Below are 27,056 nucleotides of genomic sequence, written 5' to 3'. Positions count from 1 at the left end.
CATTCCTTTTTCCCTATTTCTTTCCCTCCCTATTGTTTGCTCCTCCAGTTGTATTTTGTTTATTTCTTGAAGTTTAGAGTTCTTTTCCAACACCGAGACAATTTGTGATGTGTAAGACGGAACATATTTCCTTCTCTAGTTCCAAAATTTAAGGATTTCAACGAAAAACAAAATACAGAAAGCAACATAGGAATATGATGGAGATCCCATTTACGATTTTTTTTTTCTACAGTAAAAGTATGGAGATGTCAACGTTAATACAAGAACTGGATATCATGAATCTTCGTTACTTCCACAGTGAACTGGATCAGATTACTATTATCTAACAATAATTTGAATCGCAAATTCTGACCGTCCCTTTTCCTTGTCTTCATTTCACTGCAAATTGCGAAATAAAGAAATTCAGTCTTTGTTACGTATTTTTGGGGTGTCCCCATGAAGGCACACCTTCCAACCTCTAGAATAGTTTTAGTGTCCCTCTTTAAAAGCTGCATTCCAAATAAAAAATATATTTTACAAAACTTGTCTGAAAAATCTTGTTTTGTGAGACGTCGAACATTTCATATTGGCATTGAAAAAGCATACGAAAATTAAGCTCAAAGAAAAAGCGAGAGAGAGAGAGAGCGAAACTTTTTTGGATCTCACGTACCATAAATATTGTTCGCAAATTGTTGCATCATTTTTAATGCCAGAATAATTTTAAAATAAGAACAAACACTATTTTTTAAACTTATGAAACGAATCATTATATTTAAATAATCAACATGCACGGCAGTGCATGGCAACCAAGTTCCGCGAATAAAATGAAAACTGGCCTGCACTGCCTTAAGCATATTATACACGAACAAGAGTTTTGGGTAAAATCGCCGATTTCGAGGCTTTATAAAAACGATTCTATTAAGGGTAGAAACATGAAATTTAGAATGTAAGGAGATATCACACAGATGTACACATATGCCAAATCTCACATTCCTACCTTCAACCATATTTGAGTACGGGACCCCCAAAATATGCAGTTTTCAGGCTCACTGACTCACTCATCAAATTGATTAGGTACTTCCCAATTAGATAGAAACGCGAAACTTTGCATAAAGGTACCCTATAACAATTTGAGTACGGAAAAAGTCCAAAATCTGAGGAATGTCCTATGGGAAATTTTTTATGGGCAAAAAACTGTCCTTAGCCAGAAAAAAAATCGTTTCACTCACTCACTCATCAAATTGATTAGGTACTTCCCAATGAGATAGAAACGTGAAACTTTGCATAAAGGTACCCTACAATAACTTGAGTATGGAAAAAGTCCGAAATCTGAGGAATGTGCTGTAGGATTTTTTTATGGGCAAAAAACTGTTCTTAGCCAGGAAAAAAATCGTTTCACTCACTCACTCATCAAATTGATTAGGTACTTCCCAATGAGATAGAAACATGAAACTTTGCATAAAGGTACCATATAACAACCTGAGTATGGAAAAAGTCCGAAATCTGAGGAATGTGTTATAGTAAATCTTTTATGGGCAAAAAACTGTCCTTAGCCAGGAAAAAAATCGTTTCACTTACTCACTCATCAAATTGATTAGGTACTTCCCAATGAGATAGAAACATGAAACTCTGCACAAAGGTACCTTATAATGACTTGAGTATGGAAAAGTCCGAAATTTGAGGAATGTTCTACGGGAAAGTTTTTATAGGCAAAAAACTGTCCTTAGCCAAACAAGAAATCGATTCACTCACTCACTCATCAAATTGATTAGGTACTTCCCAATGAGATAGAAACGTGAAAGTCTGCACAAAGGTACCTTATAATGACTTGAGTACGGAAAAAGTCCGAAATTTGAAGAATGTCCCATGGGAAAGCTTTTATGGGCAAAGAACTGTCCTTAGCCAGAAAAAAAATCGTTTCACTCACTCACTCATCAAATTGATTAGGTACTTTTTAATTAGACAGAGACGTGAAACTCTGCACAAAGATACATTATAATGACTTGAGTATGGAAAAAGTCCGAAATTTGAGGAATGTTCTACGGGAAAGTTTTTATAGGCAAAAAACTGTCCTTAGCCAAACAAGAAATCGATTCACTCACTCACTCATCAAAATGGTTAGGTACTTCCCAATGGGATAGAGACGTGAAACTTTGCATAAAGGAACCCTATAACGACTTAAGTGTGGAAAAAGTTCGAAATCTGAGGAATGTACTATGGGAATTTTTTTATGGGCAAAAAAATATCCTTAGCCAGGAAAAAATCGTTTCACTCACTCACTCATCAAATTGATTAGGTACTTCCTAATGAGACAGAGACGTGATACTCTGCACAATGGTACCTTATAATGACTTCAGTATGGAAAGCGTCCGAAATTTAAGGAATATACAATGGGAAAGTTTTTATAGCCAAAAAACTGTCCTTAGCCAAGCAAGAAATCGTTTCACTCACTCACTTATCAAGTTAAATAGGTACTTCCCAATGGGATAGAGACGTGAAACTCTGCATAAAGTTACATTATAATGACTTGAATATGAAAAAAGTCCGAAATGTGAGGAATGTGCTATGGGAGTTATTTATTGCGAAAAACTGTCCTTAGTCAAACACAATCGGTTCATTCTCTCCCTCATCAAATTGATTAGATACTTCCCAATGAGATAGAAACGTGAAACTTTGCATAGAGGTATACCCTATAATGACTTGAGCATAGAAAAACTCCGAAATGTGTGGCATGTGTTATGAGAATTTTTTTATTGGCGAAAAACTGTTCTTAGCCAAGTAGAAATAGTTTCATTCTCTCAATCATCAAATTGATTAGGTACTTCCCAATAAGGTATAGACGTGAAACTTTGCATAGAAGCACCCTATAATGACTAGAGTACAGAAATAGTCCGAAATGTGATTAATGGGCTATGGGAATTTTTATGGGCGAGAAAATGTCCTTAGCCAAACATAAATATGTTCTTGTGCTATTGGAAATTTTTCATGGGCGAAAAACTGTCCTTAGAAAAGCACGGTTCATTCAGTCACTCATCACATTGATTTGTTAGTTTCCAATGAGATAATGACGTGAAGGTGTGCTTAAAGGTACCTTATAATGACTTGAGTGTGAAAAAAGTCTTAAGTGTGAGGAATGTGCAACGGGAATTTTTTATGGGTGTAAAACTATTTTTAGCCAAGCAGATATCGATTCATTCATTCACTCGTCACATTGATTAAGTACTTCTTTATGAAATATTGACGTGAAAGTCTGTATATTGGTACCTTATAATGACTTGAGTATGGAAAAGGTTTGAAATTTAAGTAATGTACTAAAGGAAATTTTTTATGGGTGAAAATTGTCCGTAGCCAAGCAGAAATCGGTTCACTCACTGATTGACTAATTCATAGCATTAATTAGGTACTTCCCAATGAGATAGAAGGATGAATCTCTGCATAAAGGTATCTTATAATGATTTGAGTATGGAAAATGTCCGAAATTTAAGGAAGTGCTATGGAAAAAAATTATGGGTGAAAACTGTCCTTAGTCAAGCAAAAAATGGTTCACTCACTCGCTCATCACATTGATTTTGTATTTTCAATGAGATAAGTCGTGAAACTCTGCATAAAGGTATCTTATAGTGACCTGAGTATGGAAATAGTCCGAAATGTGACGAATGTGCTATGGGAATTTTTTTATAGACGAAAAATTGTCCGTAACCATTAGGTACTTCCCAATGAGATGATTATGTGAATGTCTATACGAAGGTAGCTTATAATGGCTTGAATATGAAAAATATCCGAAATTTAAAGAATGTGCTATGGAATTTTCTATGGGCGAAAAGTTGTCCTTACTCAGAGATCGGTTCATTTACTCACTCATCATTGATTCGGTGCTTTCAAATGAGATAGAGAATTGAAACTCTGCATAATGGTACCTACCTTAAGTAATGACCTGTGTAAGTAAAGATTCCAAATTTAAGGAATGTACTACGGAAATTTGTATGGGCGAAAAACTGTTTATAGCCATTAGGTACTTCTTAATAAGATAAAGATGCGAAAATCTGCATAAAGGTACACTATAACGGCTTGAAAATGAAATTTGAGGAATTTGCTACGGAAATTTTTTCATTAGCAAAATAAACTGTCCTTACAATCAGAAATCGGGAACGATTCCGTTATTGAACACATCATGTGCGTAGTGATAATGTTGTCAATCGTCTGAGTGGTCGAGTTGGTGCCCTCCTCGCAGGTCTATTGGCTACCACGTGCGCCTTTGGTGTATGGGGTCCTGGGTTGGATTTCCGGTGGAAGAGCCTTTGGAATCTTAACTCTCCTCGATGTTTCTGTGTTCGTGTCCCTGTCGTTTTAAGTTAATAGAAAAATGAGCTAAGGTCACTGAGAAAAATCCGTTATCCGGATAGCGGTATAGTGTACAAATATACGGGATCCTTATGTTTACTACAGAAATCAATACTTAACATACGTTATCCATATGCTACTGCCCTCTTTCCCGCTTAGATGTTACACAATGTCGTTGCAGGATGTCTGACATCTAACAGTCTTCCGTACATTACGTACATCAGCTATAAGTTACATACGGTCATCTGTATGTGAGATCCTGATCGCCTACATACAGTCTTTTCGTTCGTGTGGAAAGTACGTTTATTCGGAACACTTATACCGAAAGTACGTTCAAATATACTTTTCAGTTATACGTTTAGTGTACGTTAAGTCCAACAACTACAGGATTTACACATGTAACAAACGTTTTTACGTACGCCACATACAGTTTTTCTCAGTGTGCGAGTAAAATAAGTGAAAGCTAGTAATAAGTAGTTAAGCAAGTTAATGAGGAACGTTCTGTGAATCAGTTAACTTTTGAAACCGTGGGCTAAGACACGTACATACTGCCGTAAATTTCGTGGTTGGAAACCCAGACCAGTGTTGCCAGGTCCCCAGCTAGAAAAGCCGCTACTGTACCGTCAAAATTCCACCAAGTTCCGCTACCCTTACTGAAATTCCGCTATTTTCCGCTACATTATAAAATTAAACTTAAATGATATAAAAAAAACTCTGTTAACAAAACTGAAAAAAAATCACACATTAATAATAGGCCTAACTTCTAAATGGAAAGCCCTGATTTAGTGCTTCACTAAATTTTATGAATTAAAAAAAAAAAAGAATTTCAGTCTTATTTGAATAAATCACTCACGGTCAATACTTATCACTTTTTTTATTATCATGTTCTTTATTAACATATTAACATTGTGTAACACAGGCCGGTAGTTAGCCCAAAACTGTAGGGGGGCGGTAGAAGTTAGAGGGGACACGATCCAACCATATTATACTTTATCATTATATTATAGTCTATCTGCAAGCCTAGCGTGGAAATTTTAGAGGGCAGCAAAAATTTAGTGGGACCGGTCCCCTGATTACGGGTCTGGTGTAACATCAGTTGTAATCATTTTTTCTTTTAAAAATAGAAGAAATGAAAGAAAAGGGATACACATGTTTCATTCGTTACTGCATACAATAACTTCTAAATAATTATGTAAGAATAATTACAATAATGTCACTTGACAACAAATTTAACAAAGATTAGCGTGCAAATAATGTTAATACATATATCAAACATAAAATTAATAAACGTTTCATTGCAATTACCTTCAAGAAAAAATATTTTTTTCGTTTAACGCTAATTTTTTTAAATTTCTCTCCCTATGAAACTACTATAAAATACTATTTAACTGCATAAAAAATTCTATACTTTTGTCTCAACAGTACTTCTACCTTACACCAAGTGTACCCTCTCTCCCCAAAACCATACTCTGATTTAGCCTGGACAAACATTAAATGCACAAGATAGATTTCATCTTATGCAGAATCGTTTTCACATATAATTTACGTTATACTAAAGACCTGACTACTGCAGGAAACATTTTGCTTGAACTGTTTAGTATGTCACGTGTCAGAACAACTAAGTCCCGAATTGATTAAATTTTGTCACATATTTTCTAACCTAACATAAATAGGCCTATTTTGTAATCTAATTTGTTCATTTCTTTCAAGCTATGGGGGAAAATTGGAGGTTTTAAGATAGTTTTCAAAAGTCGCTACATTTTCCGTATTTTTCGTCAGTCGCCGCTTTGTCGCCAGGGCAACGAAAAGTCGCTACGGTTGGCAACACTGACCCAGACAAGGAAAGCCAATATTTTTTTCTTTTTTCGGTAAATATTTTTCCTTTATTGCAGTCATTTGTATTAAATAGATATTGAAATTAATTTGATAAGTAAGATAATGTAGAGGTGAGAATGTTTAAAATTAATGAAGTTTTCGAAGAAATGAGAAATTCAATTGTTCGAATTTATGTGAGACTAGCAACAAAATGTAACCGATTTCGTAAATATATTGGTACCAGAGTTATATTATAGTTACCACAGACGTTATGTAAAAATGTGCTTGATACTTCGTGTCTCTATCTGTGAACAGTGTAAGAATCTCTTACGTATCAGCCTTTTCATCAACAGTGAGTTTCGTGCATTTGCTCTTCATATTTCCTGAATTTGCCCTTCGAGGGTTCGCCCCCAGACCCTCGCCTTTGCTCGTCCTACTTCCTCACACCTCTTAAGCTTACAATTCCCGAATTTCAAGTTTCTTTTCCTATTTCAACTATCTAAAAGATAAGATTTTGTATTTCAGGAAAACGCCTATTTAAATAACATGGTGATTTCTTCATCTCCCTTTAGACTCCTTAAAAATTAAAAATATTCAATTTTACCAATTTTCCTGTTGGTTAGTCCCGGGAGGCTACAATCGTGCCAAATTTCACCATTCTAACCCTGCCGGAAGTGCCTAAACATTTTGGGGTGTAGAAGATGTCCAATATAAATAACATGGAAAAGGTTTTTCTGTTCCCCATAAAACCACTCTAAATTTGGATATTTTCATTTTTACTGACTTACTTAGGTAATACTAACGAAAACATTGAAGCATACCGAATTTCACGTTTGTATTCCAATTCCAAGTACCTAAAATATGAGATTATTTGTCCAAAAAAAAAGGCCTATTTAAATAGCATGGGGAATTTCTTCATCTCCCCTTTAGACTCCCTAAAAATTAAAAATATTCACTATTGGCAATTTTTCTGTCGGTTAGTTCCGAAAAACTACAATCACGTCAAATTTAATCATTGTAGCCCTACAGGAAGTGCCGTATAATTTTGGGGTGTAAAAGGTGTCCCATATAAATACGTACCATGGGAAAGATTTTTCAGTTCTCCAGAAAACCACTCTAAAGTTGGAATTGTCTATTTTTACTGATTTACTTAGATAATACTAATGAAAACGTACAAGCATACCGAATTTCAATTTTTTATTCCAATTCCAAGTTTCTAAAACATGAGATTATATTTTAAAAAAAGACCCATTTAAATAACGTGGGAAAATTCTTCATCCCCCTTCATCATTTCAACTTTCCACGTCAACCGGAAGCACCCCTTTAATTTATGCCAGTTCATGTAGCTTTATATACAGTTAGGATATGTTGGTGGCAAATATTATTAAGTTTACAAGTTATTTGAAAGGTGTATATCATTGGAAGGAAAACCCGAGGCAGTATGAAACTGCGCAACATGCGCGTCATGTAATGAACTCCGTAATTTCGCAATGTGAAAAGGTAGAGAACAACTAGGTATATTGAAACAACAGCTATGTCTAGTGATGTAGCAGCGAGGATTCAGCATCAAGGGTTTTGGGCCCTGTTGATACTCTTCGTATTTAGGTAATGAAAAATGAGATGTTAGCGATCGTGATTTTGTAGTTCGGGTAAATGAATTGGAATCTCGTTTGGACATAACGCTCTGACAGATATTTAATAGAATAAATCCCCCTCCCCCCGCTGTTCTAGTGCCTAGCATGTGCACCTTTCTTATACAGATCTTGGGTTCGATTCCCGGTAGGAGAGCCCTTGGGAACTAATGTTGTATGTGACACATTATGACTCCTTTAAAAATGTACAATTTTAAATTTAAATCCAGCAATATACCACAATTGAGAATTCCAATATACGATATTGACATGGTGAACTACAAAAAGAAGTGAAATATGAACAAAAACACCAGTGGTGCAAAAAGTGCAGCCAAGTTCGTCAGCCTCAAAAAGTGTTGAGATGAGGATGGATGAGCCAAGTTCCTTGGCCACTGCATCTGAAAGGGACAATGGAACTTGGCGCGAGGTGTCTAACATATTCGAATACATTAAGATGTCTGTACCTAGTTTCACGGCCGAGACATTTCAGTCCTAAGGCTAGTGGTGACCCCCAAATCCACCACGATCACAAACACCACCCCTAAGGCTCGTTAACATCATTTACTTTGACACTTCGTGGAGGAATATAAATTTTCCTTGTCTGGGTTTCGAACCACCAATCTTACTGCATTATTCTGTATATGTGCCTTACCTCATTAGCAAAGTTGATATTCCTAAGGTTGATGGTGGTCCCAAACCCACCACGCCCACCACCAGTATCCCTAAGGTTCCTTAACATCATTTTCCTTGACACCTCGCGCCAAGTTCCAGTGTCCCTTTCAGATGCAGTGGCCAAGGAACTTGGCTCATCCATCCTCATCTCAACACTTTTTGAGGCTGACGAACTTGGCTGCACTTTTTGCACCACTGGTGTTTTTGTTCATATTACAAATGATAATTATTGTTGGAAAATGATTAAATATGTGCCTATAAATGTATAACGATAAGCAAGCATATATCGCATTATAACCATAAAGTAGAAAGTACACTTTGGTATCTATAGACGTATCTCATATTTAAAGATTAAATGTATGATTAAACTAATCCGGCTATCCAAATGTTTTAATAGAGGCTTAGAAACCACAGATGATTTGTTGAAAATATGCTTACAACTAGCAACATGTGTTTTCTTGCTTGACTCAACTCTTCTTTTCTACCTTCTCCACAAGTAAATTTTTCTCATCACTGAATGTTTCCACAGAAAACTGTGCTGACGTTTTGCAAATTCGGTTCATAAGTGTGTTTGTTATGGACCTAAGCATATGATGCATGGTGTGGACAAAGAAAAAGAACAACTTCAATTCAAACAATAACATAACAGCTCCTAAAACTAACTAAACTGCAACACTTGAAAAAATAAAATAAAATAACACAATTTACTAAACTGCAGCACATGGAAAAAAATTCAATTAGAACACAGTATAATTTAACATCTTTTAAAAATTGCCAAACTGCAGCACCTCCATGAACTATTAAGGTCCCAAACTATGCTTCATTTATCATTGGGGACATACACAAAACATTTAAATTGCTTGTAAAATTTGAAAATTTTTGTTTAACCTTCCAGAGAAAATAAAATACTGACTTATTTAAAAAATACTGACTTCGTCAAAAATACTGACTTTACTGACAGTTTGCATCCCTGTAATAATAATAATAATAATAATAATAATAATAATAATAATAATAATAATAATAATAATAATAATAATAATAATAATAAGAAGAAGAAGAAGAAGAAGAAGAAGAAGAAATTGAACTTACCGAGTCCTGTTGTTTTTTTTTTCGAACAGTTTCAGCAGTTTCACCTGCATTGTCAGCGGATCGACGTTCTTTAATAGAACATTATTAAATATCTTAAAATGTCATCTTGCAGTAATTGTGTGCAGAAAGACTAATAGTGTTGAGGAAGACTAATTTTTATAAATAACAGCAATTAAATTTGCTGTTAAAACGGATTTTCAGTGTATATAGTTTACATATTGTAAATATCTACAGTTTACAATATATTATCAATCACTTAATAGCTTATCAATAATCAAGGTCATCTTCAGTCTTTATTAAAAATTCTGTTATGAAGCGAAAAACTTTTAAGTTTTACGTCCCACGCTTATGCCGACCAGGCTAAAGGAGATGGTGATGATGAGAATGAATGAAACGATGGAATGAAGGAAGTGGAAGGGAACGGGACAACCCCGAAAAAAACCCACGCACAAGGTGTTTGGCTACCACCATGGTAGAAATAAGATAAGGTAAACCCACGCGCAGCCTGCCCGTTCGCGTGACGTCACCTTCGACACCAAATCACTGACCCTCCGAACAAGATGATACTATTGTCGCGCCCTCTCAGTTGACAGGTTGCTAGCTACATTTCTATTGAAGATTTTCTACGTTTTCTTTGATTTTAACATTTGGTTAACTTGTTATACGCTGTTGTGTATGACATTTTCTATGTATTAATATAAATATTGTATTTTGTACTGTACAACTCATCTGTATTTGTTACATTGACTAAAAGCTTTAAAAAATACCCTCATGCGCTGTGTATGGCTGTCATTTACAAAGCAGGAGGATTTAAGCAATTGTTAGAATTTTACCAAATGAATGAATATACTGTATACAGTAACACAACATATATGTTCTTTGCTACTACCACTTTAAATACTGCTTTTGGCATTAATTTGCTTATTATGTATCTCTCTATATAAAAGAACAAGTCCTGACTGACTGATTGATCAACGCCTAACAGGGCATAGATTTTTTTTTAAAATCCAAAGGGGAAAGAGAGAAAGATGAGTGGAAATTATTATCTTAAAATCTCTATACCTTGGAATCTTTCAATGTTAAAGACATGAAGTTTGGTATTTGAACTTCTCATTTAAAACAATTATACACACTTTTTTTTTTTTTTTTTTTTTTAAGCGTTTTGTGATATTTTGCCTAGACGAGAAGGAAAAGAAGTGGGAATGAGAAAGAGGTGGGAATTACAATTAATATAATAAGATGTCCATATCTCGGAATCTCTTAAGCTTAAACACATGAAATTCGCTATTTGGACATGTCATTAAAAATTATTAGATATGTATGTAAGCGTTTTTGATATTTGCTCTAGAAGGAAAGAAACCAGGGCGGTTATAATTGGACAGCCATATCATGAAATCCCTTAAAGTTATTGGCATGAAAATTGGTGTTTAGGTTTTTAATTTAAAATAATTAAATTTGAAACAATTAAAGACATGTTTCTGCGTTTTTTAATGTTTCTTTAGAAATAGAAAAAGGGGTTGGGGTTGTAATTGGTAAGATAAAATGACCATTTCCCGTAATCCCTTAAGAGTATAAACATCTTAACTAATGTATTTTAGCGATTTTGATATTACCGTTAAAAGGAAAAAAGACGGGAAGAAAATAGTTGCGAGTTGCAATTGAAACGGTTAGAGGATAAAGATGGTTTGTAACAAATTGTACATTTTGGGAAAATGTACACTATATCCGTTAACATACATCCCTCATCGTTTTCAAAACTCTTCACTGGGACGAGGACTCACTAAATGATCTGTTATGTAACATGACTTTCCACGTGCATGAACTGCCAAAATTTAACGTTTCGAAAAATATAACATAATACTTTCATCCTAAGCGCTTCAATTGTTATAATAAGGTAATATATCTCAAAATCCCTTAAGATTAGAGTTCTTAGGGATATGAGAAGTGAGAGGTCGTGGGAAAAGCAAATGTAGGGGTCTGAGGGCGAAGTCCCCGGCTAACCGAAGGCAGTTATTCAATAAAAAATCTGCATGAGCTAGATTTTACATGCCGGTTTCTTGGTGTTTGTTTTTGAAGCTCCAAGTTAATCACGTAACTTTAATCTATATGCACTTATTTTCTAATGTTCAGCAGTGGTTTATAAGAGAGTATTTTGGAATGAAAATTTATGTTTAAATTAACGTTTTTTTTTTTTTTTTTTTTTTTTTTTTTTTTTTTTTTTTTTTTTTTAAATCAGAGGCATGGGTTCAAGCAACGACCATCCAGATTCTCTAGGATTTAAGTACAGACTAAGAGGATATATAATGAGTAAGCATTCTGCTGCTTTATTACTCACGGTAAAAATGTTAAAGCTATCGAAGAATCTTCTGCGCAGCAGGAAACAGTAAGATCTACATTAATTGAAGATATATACTTGAAAAATTCCGTACTGTATGATCAATTATGTACAACAGTGCATCTGTTGATGTATATTTTACCAGAAAATATAAATAAAAATGAAGATCAAATATGTTCATTAAATAAACATGACCATGGTCTTGAATTTATAGCTGGGCGGGTAGGTTTCAAATTTAAAATCAAATATTCACAGTTCCCTGTGGAAGAATCTGCTGCAATACAACTGGACAAAATCAATCTCAAAAAGAGGACTGACATTTCTATCAAAGGAAACGTCTGGATACAATCAAAGTAGCTAACAAATATTTTCTTGCATATCACAAAAAAGAACGAGAATTTATCTGGAAAGAAATAGAGCATCATTAGAAAATTAACAAGTATAATGAAAAATTAATTTGTTAATAAGTGTGAATCGAAAGTTTTAACATATTTTATCCACTTAGAACAAGTATAAGAATAAATGAACTAAACAATCAACTGAAAAACTCTTCCCGTAAAAGAATATTTTAAAGAAAATGAAGAAAGTGGTGAAGTGAAAGAATTGAGTTCAGTAAAAAAAAAAAAAAAAAAAAAAAAAAACTGGTAAATGCAAGTGGATTAGGCCTACTGGGGACACCATTTAATAATAATAATAATAATAATAAAACACGACGGGCAATACTTCTAAGGTTGTGGGGAAACTTGTCTATACCGTATATATATAGATGAAAGCTTGATTGTTTTTGATGTAATAAGAGTATATTGAAATACTTGATTTACCCTACTTTTCTTTTTATGTGCATTTAAAAAACAAAAAAAAAAAAAAAAAAAATTCCCATGCCAGAATAAAATTCCAGTAATATAATAGGCATCTAAATCTGAAATAGCAAGTAGATATCTTGAAGTTAGGAGAAAACAGTAATTTCACATTGAGATTCCAAAGAGAATATACGGGAGCAAGCAGACGACAGAGCGACTCCTTTCCCGAGCGTGTGTCGAAGGTGACGTCATTGCGCGAGTAGGACGTAAGCGCGTTCGGTGATGGACTTACCTTGTCTTATTTCTACCATGGGCTACCACAAAGCTCATTTGGTGCGAGCTGGGATAGAACCAAGGACCCCATGCACCAGAGGTGAACGCTCCACCACTGAGTCACAGCATCCCCAGTTATGAAGTGAAATTTTAGGCAACAAGTGTATAAAAAATTTCGGAGTTCTTTCCATCTCTTTAATCTTACAGAATAGTAGATCTGATTTTTAAGCATTACAGGAAACAGAATTTGAATTTCAAGAGTTTTTCAAAGACAAGAATCCTAAATATCTATGACTGGAATCTTCAACACTGTGTACACAAATAGTGCAAGATGGCAATTTGAGATGTTAAATTATTTTCCAGTAAAGAGCACCGATCTGCTGCTGATGGCAGGAGAAACTGCTGAAGTAGTATGTCGAAATACTTATTATTATTATTATAATCATCAACAAGTGTCAATTTCTGTCAATAAGCAAGTATCCTACAACCTCATCAAATTTAAAATTACAATGTCGATACGAGGCAAAAACTGCTAATCAACAATCCTATATAGAAATACATTTTTCGTATTGTCAAAGTGTATTGTTAAAGACTGTACTATTTTGCTAATAGAACTGACTTAATTCTTCTCGACCTCAAAGAAACATTGTTAGATTTCTCACCATAGGGAAACTCGAAATTGCAAAACACGAGTCCATCAAAAGTCGCATTACCTCCTCTTTTGACAAGATGATACTGGATACAGTATAGAAAAATTTGAAGAGGTCATATCATATGCTGTGGAAGCCTATAGCATATGAAGATAGCCAGAGGGTCAACAACGGAACAAATATTGTACAAGTTATCAGCTGCAGTTAACAGAGAATGTTCTGTACCACTGGGAAGAAACAAGTTTCCCTTATGGTTTCGTTGCTATCTGTCAGCTTTACCATGTCGTCAACTGCTTTACACTGCTAGGAAAGAACCCACAAATATAAGTGGGTTCTTTCCTTTCCTTAAGATGCCTTAACAGGGAAACAAGTGCACTAACTTTATTATGAGTACGTAGTAGAACAAAATACTCAACGTTAAATTTGGATGAAGGAAACATTGACAACAACTGGGATTTAATTATGAACACCTTTATTTAAAAACGAATCCTTTGTGACTTCAAATTATACAGGTATGGAAAAAAAAATCAGATTTGTATAAGTTGATATGGTTATAACATTTAGTATAAAACACATGTTTAAGAATGCATTGTAGATTGTGTCTACATTGGTACTCCCAGTCGTGAGTTAGTATGTGTGGTGATTACTAAAATCTTAATAACTAAGTGCTAATTTTAGTGTTTTGTGTGGAAAAAGGACTAAGGCGAATAAAATGCAAAAATATTTGCGAAGCCGAACCTCTTCATTAGTATCTAGCCGTCAAAGGCAACAGGACTGGTTACCGAAATTATATTACAAATATAAGAATCGTTTTAAGTTTCCTAGGTCACACTAGGTGAATGTCAGTTAATCTTAACAAAATGTACCAGATGGTATCTGTATTAAAATAATAAACCAATAGATAAAATTTGCAGAAGATTAAAGATGTACTTCACACTCATTGAGCAACTAAGTGTAATGAAATAACAAAAGATACGTTTTTACCTGTTGTATCAAAATTAATCAGAATCTTCAGCATATTATGTTATGGCATAAATGGAAAGCCTCACATTGTGCTTTTCGAACATACTTTGAATCAGCCCTAAGTGATCATATTTGTGATAGGGATTAATAATAAGATGGTTAGAAGGCAAATTCACACACACACAAAATTCAAACAAGTCTTACGTGGATCAAATTAAAGAGTGAAATAGAAAATAAGATGCTAAGAAAGATTTTAGCATGAAATAAAAGGAAATTCTGCATTTGAAAGAAACCCTAAAGTCTATACCAGACAGTGTTCTGAGTCTGTGTGTTTTGCTACATGGAATTCGAACTAGGGAAATACTAACGTAGTAATATACGAAATAAATACGAAAACTACACGTGTACACGGACCAAACGAATGGTGTTTTATAGTTATGATTTAATAACTTAGGTACAAGTTGAGTTATTTACCGTAACTTCACATTGTTTATTGATTCAATTAGATTTAGTTTTCTATTAAGCTCAAAGACTATTTAAAATGTGGACCTACATCTTAACGTGGGATCCGACCTACATGAGCTCCCGCTGGGAACTGAACACAGGTCTCCCGCGTATGCTAATCATACACACTAAGTGACTCTTCACTTTGTTTACTGTTCCCTACATTACCATACTCTGTCCACATTCTCAAACAATATTATAATCACTTTCTTAACTTTTGTCTGGTACAACAAATGACGCAGACCGAGAACAAATTGGTAGGAACACAGAAATTCTACCTTAAATAAATTCTACCTTTAAAGAAAGACGATAACCGATACCCAAGAAATCAACCTATACTTACAATTTACTAGAAGCCTTTCCCGCTGGTCTAGTTTCTAACGCGCGCGCCTTTGGTGCACCGAGTTCGAGGTTTGATTTCCGTAGGAAGGCCTTGAAAATTGAACGCATTATGAATCGAATTCTACCTAAAACCGTAAGATCCATATCTCATTATAGCCTCGGTGCTGAAAAGCGAATACTAAACCTCAAATCAAGGTTGGTTGATTTAAACCAAAGTGGTTTAAACAGCTGTTTTTTTTTTTTTTTTCAAAAAAACCAACTGGTTTAAACCAAAAAACGAAAATGTTCGTAAAAGGGTAAGTGTTCGTAAAATCTTGAAGAACACACATTTGTGGGTTATCACATTTCACTCCCGTATATTATAGTATTATATTCAGACTTAAACACCCCATTCATTACTCAAAAAGATTAAACTACAAAAGCAAGTTTATATATATATACAAGTTTATAAATGTTCCTTTTGTGATTTTTTTTTATAGTTATTATTGTTATGCAATTGCATTCGAAGAAAATTCTAAATATTGTTTCGTTTTAGTAATGTTTACTATTGATAAAATACATTGAAATGCCGTATTTTTCTGGGAAGGGGGTCATACAAACCTCACGAGAGGCATTTATTGAAATCAGAAGTATCTTTGGTATCTATTTATACATAAATTGGTGAGAGCCAAAGTGGACTCAAATAATTCGTATCTTTATTCACTTTTCTTACTGATTTGAAAATTAAGTCGTAGTATTTCTTTAACTTCGACTAATAAAAGTCGTAGTGAAATTACTTGGACCAAATTAGTTTTTCTGTACTCTGCAGTATTTTGAAATTGTCCATATGTAATTTTGTATAATGGTTTCACTTCTGCAACTTTTTTTTTTTTTTTTTGTCCGTCTGAAATAACTTAATAATTATATTAACAAGTATATAAAGACCAGTACACCGTATTTTCATCAGGATTCCTTCGTGAGTGAGTCGGCAGACGTATCGCATTTATGCCCAATTAGTCCCGGTTTCGAGTTCAAATGGAGAACAAATTCTCTCGGATGTAAGCCGAAAAGCCGTTTGGCTTCCGTTTTAAGTTTATGTGACCCCTTTCAGCATAACTTGGTTGTTGCATAACACCAAGGCGAAGCAAACTTATTTCTGTCCATATGTGATATAAATACATAGAGCAAATTATTTAAACCAAAAAAAAAAAAAAAAAAACTGGTTTAAACCAAAAAGAAAAAACCTGGTTTAAACAAAAAAACTGTTTTTTGGTTTTTTCAATAAAAACCATGGTTTTTGCCAACCCTGCCTCAAATAACCAACACAAGAAAGAAGCAAACTTTAATACAAAACATACAAGGTAGTTTCCAGCGGAAGACTTGAAGCTTACGCAGTTCGGATTCTACGTGAAATTGAAAGAATAAGTTTCATATACCTTCAGTGTCAAAGAAAACTTTAAACTAATACCAGCCGTAATGTAACTACTGTACACAGTACACACTAAAATAAAGTACGTAAACTTCTAAATAAAAGCTTTTACATGTATCTACTCTACTAAAAGTGACGAATTGTGAATTGGGCCTTAACCCCTATGCTAATCGTCTACATTCGCTCGCAGAAACTTACTTCGGTTTCCGCACTCACCAGTAAGGTCACGGTAGTTATTATCTTGTGCACGCGTACGAAAAATATAAAAGTCGCTGATTGGGAAGGCTTTCGAAATATATGTACTGTAGTAACTATATGTATGCTGGTCTATCTTACAACAATAAATGACAACAAAAAACAGGTTCGAACTCTTAACTGCAATTTAGTAGGTTAAGCAAGTTTCAATATTCGTAAAAATACTAGCGTCTATTGTATTGCTTACTGATTACTATACAAGTAGGTTCTTTGTCCTATAAGACACAAATAACAAATTCTATCCAAAACATAGAACTCAATAACAAATCTCAGGACAGATTTACTTTAGCCCAGTATAAGAATAACGGCAATACACTTAGTATTTTTGCAATATTGGTCTATTATTCCTTAAAACTCTTAACAACAAATTTACATTTTCATTAGTTATACTAGGATGAAGGATTTGTTTCGCAGCCTACCGGGAAGTGTGGTAGCCGAAGAAAGCAAAGGACACAGGGCAACTCAAAAGAATAAAATGCTGAAACTACAGGGGCAAATGCTATTCAAATTCACGGACACAAAATTGAATAAATCCATGAAAGCAGCTTGTTCGAGTATCTATATAGTATGTAGTATCTCTCTTATGGAGATTACATAGTAAGACCTTTTTCATTGAAAGCGAATGTGAATGTGAACTAGAGTGTCTTCCCTTGGCTCGAAGTTTTGCGATTGCAAATTAAGTCGCTGTGTCTCAGAAAGATTCAATAATAGAATGTTATGTTTTTAAAATGAAAGTTCTTATCTTAAACTTGCGAAGATCAATGTGGATAGCTGACATTGTTTTGTTAAGAAATGAAGAGATAGAGCTTAAGCTATTCTCACAGTAAGAGCAACATTTCGTTTCCTTCTTTCTTAAATGATAAAGATAACTAAAAATGTTTACACTTTTTAAAGTAGCAACCAAAACAACTTCCCCAAGTACATTTATTTTATTGTTTTGTGGCACCAAAATTCTGTATGACTGCCCATTTTATTAATCGCGAGGAAATCTGCTTTAGGGACTCCTGCATAAGGATTCTGTTTAATCTTCTTCCTCCTATTATTATTAGTATTATTAAATGTTTCTAAAAATAGACATTCTACTCCCTATCCATATGAACTGTAGGAAAAGCTCCTGTCACATTACGGTTATCTGGGGGCAAAATATTGACACTAGCTACGAAAACGACAAATTTATATTACCATACGATATTTAGTGGAGATATTTTGTTATATAAATATGAGTCAGTATAAAAAGTAGTAAGCCTTTTGTGAATGAGAGGCGTTAGTGTCTCATTCCAAATCTCACGGCATGACGTCATTTGATACCTGAACCTAGTAAATATGCAAAAAGTGTTGATAAATTCCTATATCAGATGTAAGGTATTGTGAAGAAAATATGAGTGAACTTCCCGCAAAGTTGCGCTACAATTTACAATTTAATTTCGATAAAGGCTCAAATGCTGCAGGGGCCTGTGAAGGAACTTATGTTGTTTATGGAGAAGACGCGTTATCAAAAGCAACAGCCAAAAGATGGTTCAGTCGCTTTCGTTCTGGAAATGCTTTCCGCGGTGGGCGACCAATCACAGCAAAAGTGGATGATATTCTGGCAAAAGTCGAGCAAGGCCAGCCATCGCCAATAGCCTAAACATCCATTACCAGAGTGTTAAACTATTTGGAAACAAGTTTGACGTTTGGATGGCATATGATCTGACTCAAATACATTTACTGGATCGAATTTCTATCTGCAAATCTCTACTGAAACGCGACGAACTCAAGCCATTTCTGAAGTGGTTGATAACGAGTGATAATCTACAACAACAATTTGTGAAAAAGATCTGTTTGAAGCGAGGAGAAGCTCCACAGTCTGCAGCAAAGCTCACAATGACGCCTAAGAAGGTTAATTTAATTTTAATGGAGACGTCAGCATCGAGGCTATTTGTCTGCTCGCCTACGAAGGCTATGCTTTGCGTTTGGTGAAATTCGAAGAGCATCGTGCATTTAACAAGAAAGAAAGAAGAAAACGGTCAGAACTGGTCAACAGAAGGGATGTCGTATACCACACTAACAACCCCAGAAAGTATACACCTTTAACAACTCGTCAGAAATCGAGAGAATTTAGCTAGGTAGTTTTTTATGTATTCACCGTATAGCCAGGACATGGCAATGTCACACTATAATTTGTTTTGGTCTTTCCAGAACTCCCTGAATGGTGTTAAATTAGTTTCAAAAGAGGCTTGTGAAAACCACGAGTCTCATTTTTTAGCAGAAAGCACAATACTATAGCGATGGGATTATCGTGTGGCCAGAAAAATTACAGACGGTCACCAAACAAAATGGTGCGAATGTGGTTTTATACTGTTATTATTAGATCACAATAAATGGATTCTAAATCTTGACCTCCAAAGTTTTATTCTTCTTAGACATTCTGATATTAAAATAAATTATTCAGTCTGACAACGGATTAACACTTTTCGCTTACTGCTATTTTGTTATCGATTCAAAGATTAAAGACAATTCGCAAAGAAAGAAGCTTCCATTAGAAGGATCTGACTGCCTTTAGCATCTTCTATATACTTCTCGAAATGAACTAATCACTTCCTTAATCTGTGTTATAATATAATATCAGATTCCCTACAAACTGTAAAGTCAGAGAAATATGACAAACTTTCTACACGAGGCTTTTACACGAAAAACAACTTAAAGACATCAATGGATGAATAATTGAAAAAATAAAAGAATGATAAATACGGGAGTTATTATTAACAGCTCAACTATTAGAACAGGAAAACAGTAAAACTTATTTTCATTTTATATCTTAATTTATATGGCTTACAAAAATTCGTTACGGGTAAGGTAAATCCTCCGATTAATACGCAAAAAATGTTTTGTTAAGTACTGCATATATCCGGTAGTGTATGAAGCTATATTAAGTCAGTGTGATGGCTAATATCTTAGTACAACCAAGGAAAATATCTACAAACAGAATCAAGGAATATATAAGAAAATTTAAAAATCACGATCTGCTGTTTCATATCTATCCATTTCTAAGAAATATCTAATCATAGTATCACGGAGATCGAAATCATCAGTACAACTACATCGAACATTGAAAGAAATATGTTTGAGTTTTACAAGAACGAAGGAACCCAAGTTAAATTTGGTTGATAGACGCAAACTGGACAAGAATGGGATTATATTATCAATGATTTCATTTGGAAATTGAATTAGCTTCAAATTTGATATTAGCCTTCAATTCTTATTATGCACTTGCGCAGAGGAGTGGAAGAGGACCAACTAAATATATAGTAGTGAAATTCGTGGTTATATTCTGTGAAGTGATGTGGGATAGTTAATGTACTTTATGTTTCGGTAATTTTCATATTTTCTGCACAGCTGAGTTAAGATTGTGTGCTAGTTGGGCCAGCTATTTTTTTCGCGTGTTTTATGTATGAATAAGCATGTGAATTATATGATTTCATAATTCTTTGTATATTAAGCAACTAAGAATAAGAACAGAAGCGGTTATCGCAATCACGTCGTTTTTAGGGTGTGCTTTGCATTCTTATTCGGTACCAAAGTTATGAAGGGCAGGTCCTACTAACGGGGGGTTCTGATCCACGACCAAGGCTAGAATCCAGTGCACTTGCGGTGCATACGATTACACGAGGACCAATTCACACAGTACAGATCACTCCTCACTGCATAATCTCGCACATAGTAGCTGGATTACATAATTACACCACAGACTGAGATACGTACACTGCACTGTAAGCTTATTTCACTAATTAGGTTACGTTTTTACTATTAAAATAATGGAAAATGGTCCCACAGATGATTCTCTCTTTGGATTGTATAATATCTTTGCCTTTCTTGATCAGAACCTGTAGGTAGTTTCGAACCCTGAATATTGGGGGGATTTATTCCGTAGATGTAACCCAGAATGTTAGACAATAGATTAAAGCACTATCAGATATAACCTCCCTATTATACAAATGTCTTTTAGTGGTTTTAGCCACCTCTTCAAATAATGTCTCCCAACCTAAAGATGGTACCTAATGTTTCAACAAATGTGACAGCAACACAATCTTTTGGTTGGAAGACAAACTATTTGAAGAGACTGCTAAAACCGCGCACTGACTTATAGAATAGAAGGTTATATCTGATAATTCCTTAATCCATGGTTTTACTTTACAAATTTCTTTAAAAAATTATTTCTAACATTTGATATTGTCACGTAGTTGATAGTTCTGGCTCACATCTGCGGAATCTGACCCAATATGGAATAAGAATTTGAAATGTGAGTTTCTCAAGAAACAAAACGGTGTAGCGTACATGTGTTTCCTAAATTAGACCTTTGTTGGCAAGAACATTATGAATTCAGATGCATTTCAGAGGATTTAGGGACCACGTGTTTTAGTTACTCCTTAAAAATAACTCGTTCAACACGACATAATTATTTTTTAAAATAATAATTAATAAAACAGAAAGTACAAAACGGTTGGATAATTCTCTTCTTTAGTAAAATTTATATTTCCATCTTCTTCAATTGTATTTCCCCTACATATTGTTTACGTTGGCTTTTCCCTCGATTGAAATTACATTCATTTCAACGAAGATGACAAGTACTTCGCACCAATTCGAACATACCCGGCATGTCTAGTCCGATCACATCGCCATGGCTTTGTTTGCCTTTACAATTCGAACTTGCTTTCACTAGCAATTATATTAGGATTAGGAATTTGATTTCTGGGCTATCAGCACCTATGGCTATGCAAGCCCGCCATGTACGAGATGACGTCCTTCGAGGATCCCACTGTCCGGAGAATTGGGGACGAAGAAAGGATTGGGAAGGAAGTGATTGAGACAATTATATTAGGTAGGCTACCATCCCGGTATTTGCCTGGTGTGAATGAAGAAAACTTTACTCAGGCTGGTTGGCTTCAAAATGCTCTTATACTTTTTCGATCGAGTGTTCCCATTGGGAATTGAAGCGTTAGCAACAACGCTACGGTGGACCACAATTATTTTAGATATGTAACATGCATAAATGGGTTTGCTTGACATTATTTTTATTTTTGAAGTACAATGTTTCCGTTTCTAGTAGAGTCTAAAGTAAATCACATCTTTATTCTTAGCATTGGACTGTGAAAATACGGCAGTGCAAAGGGACATATTAAAACCCTTGTACGCACCGCATAAACATTTTTCACATGTATAATCCTTTTCATAAACTATTTCGTAATTTAAAACGTCAAGAACTTGAGTTTATTTTATTCTAGTAAAGATACTGACATGTTTTTAAAAGTTTGGTACTGAAATATAAATTCATTAATATAGTCCATCGCTATTTATAACATGCTTGACTATATTATAACAAATGCGTCTGGATTATTTTTTTTCTTTAAATACTATATCTACTTTTTAATCATAATTGTTTATATGCAACCATGTTAAAGCTTACCACTACCACATTAATCACTCAAATTTCCTTCCAAAATTTCGTGTTTACAACCGCTTACTCCGTATCCCACCTGATTTCTTTCTCCTTTTCTTCTTCTCTTATCTTCCCTTCCCACTATGCTCCAAGCAAACTTCGTCAAAATGAGCAGTTTTCGGTAGGTGAAATTCAGAAGCTACCCACTCGTTATTTGAACTTCTCTAAATTTTTGTCCACTCTCATAGTTTGCCATGGACTGTCATTCTCTTATTAAAAGCAAACACAAGTAGTCTCACTTTTTGCAATATGAATTATTTGGGGTATGATGTTCCGTACCAGAGTGTAAACGTTACTATATTTCTTGAACGTCACGAATGGTAAACTCAGAATTTTTGCATTTGTTTTTATAAATTTGGTGTTTTATATATAGACTTCTCAAAACAAGAAATACAACTAACCCTACAGAAAGCATTACCTTCTGCAGTTAGCCTTTCTTTAAACAGGGATGATTTTTTAAGGTACATACATACAACTTTACAAATATATGTTGGAGTGTGTATGTGACATTACGACTTATTTGAAAATGCCAAAACAATGTCTAAAGATCAAGGAGATTACTCAGAATTGGACTTTAAAAAAAGAACAACAAAAACTATTGCTGAAAGAAACAATTGGGATCTCTCAGACCCCACCAAAGTGTAAGTGTAGCTTATTTTAACCAGATGCAATTCCAGTTTAGGTATACATACTGAGAATCACGGGCGGACTGGGATGAAAATTTCACTGTGGAACAATTCCACCAACCAGTCCCTTTCAAAAAAAAAAAAAAAGAAAGAAAGAAAAGAAAAGAAAAGAAAGAAAGAAAGAAAAGAAAAGAAAAAAGAAAAAGAGGTCTACTTTATGCTTAGTATTCTCAATGTTCCTTTAGCACACAATCGTCGCATTAGTATGGGTATTCTACTATTTTAAGAGAAAGATTTTTTGTATATTTAGCTTTTTATATTCAACTTCATACAAAACAAAATTTTGGGAGTTGGCTGACTGTTATATAATTTAGCAATTTTATGAAATTATGAAGTGAATTAGAAATATGAACAAATAGCTACAGCCAGACATTGACATAGACCCCCTATACCTACATATCTTTCAGATTACATTTTCAAATTATGAGCAGGAGATAAAAATGAAGGGGAACATGGGGGGACGTAGTCCCTCACTACTAGAAAATATATGTTGCGTCCCCCCAACTTTTCAAAAATATTACAATGGGCAAAGATAGGCATCAGGGACGGCGTGCCGTTATGAGTCCTTCTAGTTCCCCTACCTTTTCAGATACACTTTTACCCCTGGTTATGAGTATTTTTTTTAGGACATCACTTTTCTGTGCTGATGTTGTCTACATGAATATATTGAAACATTTCCTTCTCCACTGACATAAGCATAAAGGATTCCAACTTATCCTGTGATAAAGTCGTTCTCAGTATATTTTTTTTTTTTTTAACGAAATTTAACACAGAAAAGCTTTTCTCGTATGCTACTTGTGTAAAAGAAAGTGTGAGCATGTACTTGTAGGCAAATCTTACCTTACAAGAAATTCCTGTCAAAAGATTATACATACACAAAAGTCTGTAGAAAAAAAAAACAACAGTCCTGACATGAACGACTGTTCAATAGGCCTAGATTTTACAGATATAGCCTACATCTTTTGGTTGGGTTATATTGCGCTGTCTGGAAGTCTTTCAGATCTACCGGCCCCTTGAAATTATAATGGGTCGTCCCCTGTGAAAAGCTCCACAACTCCACTATGGCCAAATCCACCCCTGCTTAGAATCATAATATATTTACTTCATTCATGGACATTTTGGGCCTTATGAAGAGTCATTCTGACGCGTGATTAGTGCCTTACTAAAGAGTTCGACTAACATGTTTTCTGCAGTAATAAGGCCTTTAGTATGATGTTAATGATACTTCGAAACGACTCTGGATAGGGTCATTTTATTCTTACTATCTTCCACAGTGTTTCTTAACGTTTAATGAATATGCTTTATTTCTAAGTAACTTAGGCAGTGATATGAGTTCGTACAACAGTTGTAATGGTTTCCCACTAATAATGCTACATACTTGTAAATGTAAAATACATTTCTCTACACTGTACATAAATTCTTCGCGGGTAACTATAACACTCTAATACAATCCTTTTTTCATGTGCACTCACTCGCTCAGTGCACCCTTTAGTACTCGTCAGACTTTCAGAGTAGTAACACTGCACTTGTAAACATAAAACACAGGGTAAATACACTGTGCAAAAATACTTACTACAGTTCTCTTTCACATACAGCCACTCATCTTACCGGTAAAATTATGATTGAATGACAACCTATTGTCAATCTGTACCCATAAAATTAATACAAACTATTTATAATATAAGGATTTGGGGGGGTAATGAAAAACAGATTCATATATATTTGGGAACCTACATGCAAATTTTTATTGTATCAGGCTGAATATTAAGTAATTAATGTAAGTAACATATTTTTGTGTTTGGATGCTCAACTTGGTCACACTATTAATCGACTCTCTGGATTTGCGAATACATCGAATCTACTACTCGAATCCGATCGTTCGATTCTGTTAAATTATGCCAATCAAAACTGAACTACTTGATTTGCTCACGCCAGGTGATCGACCAGCAGTTTTAGTTCAGAGATGTCGAAGTGAAAAACTATTACAGCAATGTGTCGTGTTATATTAACACAATAATCACAAGACGAAATTAAAATAACAATGAATAGTACAGAGAAAAGAAAATGATGTTGGGTAGGTAAAAGGGACAAATGCCGCCACCCTTAAGGGAAAATAAATGTAATTCAACCATAACACGAAACAATTGAATAAAAGCTACTGTGTTTACTCGCGTAATAGTCACTTTGTGTACCAATTTTTTAATGCGAAAATCCAACTGCGACTATTATGCGAGGAAAGCTGCTATTCAATTATTGCTGCGATCAAAATAATTTCGAATTTTGATACATACAGAATTTTGAACATAATAAAATATATAGTCTACATACGGTAAATATTAAAACTTGAAAAATTAAACTCGTAACTTACTGATTCATGGGAGGCAAAGAGTCTTTGCATTGGCACAGAAGAACGATATATTTACATAATCGGGAAACACATGAATAAGAACTAAATGTCCTTAGATTCCGAAAGCCCAGAAATCTCTCCCTCTGTCTCAATGAATAAGAACTATGTAATACCAGAAAGAAGAAACACGTTCGCACAAGAAGTGTCAGAGCTGTCCATACATCCAAAAGGCACTATTCATTCTCATTCGAAGTTTTACTTTGTCGTATCTGCGCCTGACGAATCTGAGTAACTGTTCTACAGAGCATCATCTTCACTTCTGCCCAAAGCGTTTAGGGATGAGCACGAATCGAGCCGAGTCAAAGGTAGTTTTCTCGAGTCGAGTTCCGAGCCGAGTTGCTGTTTTTGAAATCGAGTTTCGAGTCGAGTCGAGGTTGATACATGGTTCACTCGTTTAGCTCGTTTTGAAATCATGGCCTGATTAAAGTGGAAAGCGAAAGCCATGAGAAGTGTAAGCTGTAATGTGGAATACTTTTAGTGTTGCTCACGAGAGGGGACACTGCTTGCATCTTATCTCGTTTCGATAACGAGACCACAATAGATTTTTTTAAAAATAAAAAGACAGCCTCAAATGTCGTGAGCACCAATATATGTATATACTGTAGTTTTTACCATCAAGGATGAGACCTGCACGGTCGTATTTCTGAACCTAAGCAGAAGCCCAACCCGGGTAGTGATGTCAACGGGTTCGGCTCGGTTCAACTGAGCGAACAGTTCGAGTCGGCTCGGCTAATTGAGTCAATGGCCTGAGCCGGCTCGTTCGGGATGAGCCACCAAATCGGCTCAGGTGAGCCATCGGTTTTTGCCATCTCGGTTAGGTGAGGTGTTGACTCGGCTCACTTCTCGGTTCGGCTCGATACTAGATGAGCTGTGAGCCGAGCCACTCGATCCGTTGACAACCCGAAACCCGGGCAGAGCACCGCGATGATTCAGATAACTGCTAACTCCAGAACAGAAAAATAACAGGGTTGCCGGGGTATTCTAAGACGGATATAGGCCTATACAGGATGTGTCTCATGTAACCCCTCTTTAATCAAATTGATGTGGGTATCAATTATCTCCTGATATACACCTTTATGCTATAGCCGTGTTGAAGCAGCTCTCACGTTATGAATACTTGTAATTAATTAATTAATTAATACGTAAAATTTACCGTATTTTACAATATTTTATCATATATATATCGAATTACCCCCTCTAACCATAATTATCAACATTAAATCTCCTTGTCTTTATATATGTGACTGTGTATAGCTGTGTTGAAATGGCTCCCATTATGAATGATTAATAAAAGGGATAATTCAAAATTGATCACTTCTCTGAATATCTTATCATAGGCTATATGGAGAAATTACTGATTTTTCAGTATTAACATATTGCTTTATTAGTCTGTTTTTCTGTTAGTATCAATCATTATAAAGAATTCT

General features: G+C 34.8%; 1 protein-coding gene and 1 long non-coding RNA gene across 3 annotated transcripts in view; one reads left to right on the top strand and one right to left on the bottom strand.

The window, feature by feature from the left end:
* Positions 1–22,708, bottom strand: part of Mat1 (CDK-activating kinase assembly factor) — a 59,574-nt gene extending 36,866 nt beyond the window's left edge. The window contains exon 1 of one of the 2 annotated variants that reach the window (XM_081748664.1): positions 22,574–22,708. The gene's annotated coding sequence lies outside the window, so the exon portion shown is untranslated. Of the gene's footprint in view, positions 1–22,503 lie in introns of both variants that reach the window. The other variant, XM_081748663.1, reaches the window with a different exon arrangement.
* The window catches only part of LOC145679811 (uncharacterized), a 180,888-nt gene that overhangs the window by 73,750 nt on the left and 80,082 nt on the right, over positions 1–27,056 (top strand). The gene's annotated exons all lie outside the window — the stretch shown is intronic.

The sequence above is a fragment of the Thermobia domestica genome, chromosome 2 (genome assembly GCF_964235325.1).
Source record: "Thermobia domestica chromosome 2, izTheDome1.hap1.1, whole genome shotgun sequence".
Classification (NCBI taxonomy): Eukaryota; Metazoa; Arthropoda; class Insecta; order Zygentoma; family Lepismatidae; genus Thermobia; species Thermobia domestica.
The sequence above is the reverse complement of the archived record's forward strand: the minus strand, read 5'-3'. Positions and strand labels throughout refer to the sequence as shown.